The sequence below is a fragment of the Colobus angolensis genome, unplaced genomic scaffold (genome assembly GCF_000951035.1).
Source record: "Colobus angolensis palliatus isolate OR3802 unplaced genomic scaffold, Cang.pa_1.0 Scaffold477, whole genome shotgun sequence".
Lineage (NCBI taxonomy): Eukaryota > Metazoa > Chordata > Mammalia > Primates > Cercopithecidae > Colobus > Colobus angolensis.
In genome coordinates this window covers 150,138-155,198 of record NW_012118232.1, presented here as the reverse complement: position 1 = coordinate 155,198, position 5,061 = coordinate 150,138, and positions in this window count along the sequence as shown.

The following is a 5,061-nucleotide window of genomic DNA, read 5'->3' as shown; positions in this document are numbered from 1 at the left end:
GGGTTTCACCATGTTAGCCAGGATGGTCTCGATCTCCTGACCTCGTGATCCGCCCGTCTCAGTCTCCCAAAGTGCTGGGATTACAGGCTTGAGCCACCGCGCCCGGCCAACATAGTCTTATTCTGACACCCAGGCTGGAGTGCAGGGGCACGATCTTGGCTCACTGCAGCCTCTATCTCCTGGGTTCAAGCGATTCTCCTGCTTCTGCCTCCTGAGTAGCTGGGACTACAGGCATGAGCCACCACACCCAGCTAGTTTTTGTATTTTTTGTAGAGATGGGGTTTTGCCATGTTGGCCAAGTTGGTCTAGAACTCCTGACCTCGAGAGATCTGCCCACCTTGGCCTCCCAAAGTGCTGGGATTACAGGTGTGAACCACTGCGCCTGGCCTGTCTGCTCTTTCCCTGAGTTTACTGCATATGTCTTCTCCTCCAGGAAGCCTTCCCTCACCTTGTCCCCCAGCTGGGGTTCTGATGCCTCCTCTGGCTCCCATGGCCCTCTGTGCAGGCCCATCCCTGGAGGTCTTGGTGACCAGGGTGCTGTGTCCAGCTGGACATCATCAGCACCCCTGGGCATATGTCTGGGGCACCTCTGGGAACTTACCTAGCTCTGGGTGTCAGACCTGTGTGACTTGTGCACAAAGAGGGGTTGCACGGGGCCCCGGAGTATCTGCCTCACTGTGTCCCCTCACATGTCCCAGAGTCACTGACTGCGTCTGTCCAGGCCTTTGGTGGTGCTCTAGAGCTGGGGCTAGCGCTTCTGCAGCTCTGACAGGATCTCCTGCCTCTGCAGCCGTGTTCACTGCTCCTGTGCCCACCATGATCGCCTGCCCTCCCCTCTGTCAGGTTCCAGCCAGAGAAGGGTCTGGCAGCTCCTGTTTATAAATATCTGCCACAGCCACAGCTAAGTGGAGGGGTCTGGAGGCCACGCTAATTGATTAATTAAACCCTTTCGGTTAATTAGCTCTGTCCCTCCAGGGAAAAAAGTCTAGAGCTGGAGCCAGAGCCTCCTCTGGGCTGGGGGAGGGTTTAATTAGCCTGGGTCAGGCTGAGCCTGATGCCAGCTACTGGGGGCAGTGGAGAGCCCAAGAGGAGAGTAGTTCTGGGCACTGAAGCCAGTGGGCCACCTAGGCCAGGGAGAAGGAGACTCTCACTTCAAACCAGACCAGCCACTCCTGACCACCCCTAACCTGAGCCCCAGAGGCCAGAGGCAGTGGGACCCGGAGGAGGGAAAATGTGTACTCAAGAGGCAGGACCTGTGGGAGCGAAAGGGTGGAGGCTGGATCTGGGAAGATGAAATAGTCTTTACTGTGATTTGTGTTCCTGCACAGGGGCTAAGGGAGGATCCAGACAGGGGCTCCCAGCCCTGGTTGCTGCTGTGCCTTGAATGCCACACAAGCGCTTGGGATTTCTCTGGACGTGGCATGGCAGGTTTGAAGCTAGGGTGGGATCCAATTAAGGTTTGGTTTTAGAAAGATCTCATGAGGGACAGCTGCTCAGGGGCGAGTGGATTGAAGGGACAAGGGAGGAATGGGGGGCATGGAGAAGGGGCCTCAGGTTTCCAGAGAGAATGGAGGTCCATCATGTCTAGGGGCTGGTGGGGAGTGAGGTCCAAACTGGGCATCAGCCCATGAGCTTGTGCTGAATGGTCCAGGGCCACCCACTTCCCTTCTCTGGCCCTCTCTCCCTCCATCCACAAGGTGCCCAGGTTAGGGGTGGGAGTGGGGAGGAGATGTTCCTGAGGTCACAGCCTCAGGATGTGAATGTCACTGGCATGTTTCCTTGTCCCAGGATAAAGCACCTTCTTTACCCCCCACCCCCCAGCTCTCCTTGGTACCTGCAGGCGTCTGATCTAGCAGTGTTCACATGTATGTGGAATACCTCATTTGTGATCTATTCCAGACAGGAGGGAGGAGGGGAAGGGAGGGGGACACAGTGGTGGGGGAGGGATACCTGTGCCCAAGCTGGCCCTGGCCCTGGCCCTGGGGAGCAACTGGCCACAGTAGGAGCAGGGAGCCCAGGACACCCCGACCGGCCACAGGCAGCAGGCAGGGCTGCAGTGCTGGCATGAAGCCTGCTCTGGGCCGGTCCTCCAGCTCCCTGAGTGGTTGCCCAAGTGGGAACAATGACCCTTTCACGTCACGCCTCCTCCAGTCACAGCAACTTTGGCGCCGCAGGACAAAGGGGACGTTTCATCATTGTCGGGCTGGATCAACAGCCCGCCCGCCTGAGCCCTGCTGCCCCCACCCAGCCGGGCCCAGGAAGGGAGGCTGACTGCCCAGGCTGGCTGGAGCCCGGGACGGTCTCCCATCTGGCCCAGTCATATCCGTCCCAGGACCCTCCTCAGTTCCCACACCTTTGCCTTTTGGGCTCACTGCTGGCCTTCTATGAAGACACCTGGCTCTGCTCTGCTCTTTCACTTCCCCGAGCCTTGGTCTCCCCATCTGTGGAAAGGGGGCTGGGAGAGATGGGCCCCCACTCTCTGCTCAAGTCTATGACTCTGAGGTGTAAGCCTTTCTACTTGTACTCTGCCCCCATCCAGTCCTGGTCCCCAAGAGGGAGCATTGAAGTGGGATGGGCCAATGCCTCCTTAGGGAGGAGTCCCTGGCCCATGGGGGACAGGAAATAGAAGAGGCCTTGTGGTTTGAGTCCTTGCCAGGCCCGTGCCCAGACTTTTGTTCCCAGTGAATTTCCATGATGTGAGCTAGCCCAAGGCCATTTTTGCTCACTCTTGGGCTAGCCTGAGCCCTCCATGAATACTAGGCTGTACAGAGACCCAGGGGGACAGGGCTCTACCCAGGGTAGACTCTCTCCCCCATGCCCAGCTCTGCCTTCTGCCTTTGTTAGGGCCTGGGGGTTTGGGACCCTGAGCCCAACGTTTCCTCCCTTCTCCACATGTTGAGGGTTTGCTGGGGGCTTCCTAGTGGGGAGGGGTGGGAGGCCTTGTCTTGCTCTTGATGAAGAGACCCCAGTCTGGGGACCAAGACAGAAACTGCACCCTCTCACCCTGCGTGGTCAGAACTGGGTCAGGAAAAATGCCTGAGAATCCAGCCATCGGGGGCCCAAGCCACATCCTCGGAAATAAGGGCCGTGGGACAGGTTGGTGGCCTCCTGGAGGGTGCTCACAGCCTTGGGCCTGCAGACAGCAGGAGTGTTGATAACTCATCACCCAGGGCTGAGGAGGGAAGCTCGATTTCCTGAGCCCTGTGGGAATGCAGATGACTCTCAAGGCTGATGGGTCTGGGGGCTCACCCTGGGTCATCTGCGCAGCACAAGCCATCCGGGCAGCCTGTGTTGAGAAGGCCCTGCTGCACGGGCCCGGATACCCCTTCTGCTCAACGAAGCAGGGCACCCCCTCAACGCGGCAGACTCTACCGTGGTGGCCTCTTTCTAACTCAAGAGTGGATTCCTGATGTTGGGGAGGGGAAACCAGGGGCACCTGGGTTCCACAGTCTTCCCCACTTTCCAGATGAGAATCCTGAGGCTCAGAGAGGTCAAGTGATCATTGAAACCCCATGGCAGGTGAGGGGCAGAACAGAGACTCAGCAACTGGGCCAGGATGCAGCTAGGTCGGGCTGGTCACCGCAGGGGCCTGGTCTCAGGGTGACCGCCCTGGGTGCTAGGCAGTATACGGCCCTTGAGGGCAGACATGGCTACAAGGATACTGGAGACCTGCAGGGCCAGGCCTGCTCTGCCCATCCCCGCAGCCATGGTCTCTGCCAGGTTGGCGGCACTACACACACATTGCCCATTTGCCCTGCCTCCCTTCCTCTGACTAAGGCTGAAGGCTCACCGCTTCAGGGGACTCAAGCCCTGGCACTTGTTGGCAGGAAATGCCCAGCCCAGCCTCCCCAGAGCCTGCCTTCCCTGTCACCCTCTCTCTGGGCTCCTTGGCAGAGGCTGCCAGGAGCACATGGTGGGGGTGAGGCTGCTCCCCTGGTTTGAGGGTGCTGGGCTCAGCCTGGGCCAACATCAGGCAGTCCAGGGTAGAAGCGGGTGCTCTCTCGTCCAGACCTGGCCAAGGACCCCTTCTGTCCCAGCTGCCAGTCTTGCTGACACCCCAGCCTCAGAGTCCTTGGTGCCTAAAGCTTCCTCGAGCCTAGTCAAGCCCAAAACCCAGGGAGGGGGTTAGGTGCTGAGCCCCCAGCAGAAGGGGAAAGCCTCAGCTCTGAGCCCAATTTCAACCTCCTTCAGTTTCAAGGTAGCCCCTGAACTGTGTCCATCCAAGGAACAGAGAGGTGGAGGCTACCCCAAGATGTCTGGGAGAGAAGTGGGAGTTTGGCCTCATTACACTGGGGGCTGCCTCCTCTGGGATCCCCGGATGATGTGCGGCAGCTGCCGTCAGGGAAGAGGGATGGGGCTTCAGGCAACTTTTGGATCCAGGGCAGGGCCACAGCTCCAACATAGCCTGCTCCAGCCTCTGCCCCAGGCTCAGGCCCTGAGGTGGCCAGCACCTGCCTGAGCTGGGCTGTACTAGGCAGAGGAGGCTGCTGGGGCCTGAGGGTGAAGCACAACTGGCCTGAGTGTTCCTAGGCAGAGCCAGGAGGCTGAGGCTCTAGATCCTGACTCCATCTCTGCTCCCGAAGGGCTGTGGGCCCGCAGCCAGGTCCCTGGCCTTTCTGGGCCTCAGTCTCCCCATCTGCACACTGGCTGGACTCCTGTAGAGGGCTATTGGCAGTCCAGATACTGCAAGTTCTTGCATCATACCTGCGAGGCAGAACACACCAGCAGGCCCCCAACAGTCACCCTGTCTGTCCTGAGGGTTGCTGGGAGGGGACCCTACTCTGTCCTCTGGTGAAGAGGCACTCTGAGAAAAGTACAATGATGGTCTGATGACAAGGCGAGCCGGGGCTGTAATTGGGGCAGGTGACAGGGTCCTCACAGAGGTGGGGAGACCTGGCCTTGAAAGGCCAACCTAGTAGACCTTGTTCCACATTCACACAGCACTGTTTATGCTGAAAGCTTTTTTGACACTCAGGCAATAAAATACTGGGGCTGCTGAAAGTGCAGCCCTGGGGTGGTGGGCCTGGGATAGGCAGAAAGCCCCTTGCAGACCAGCCCCCT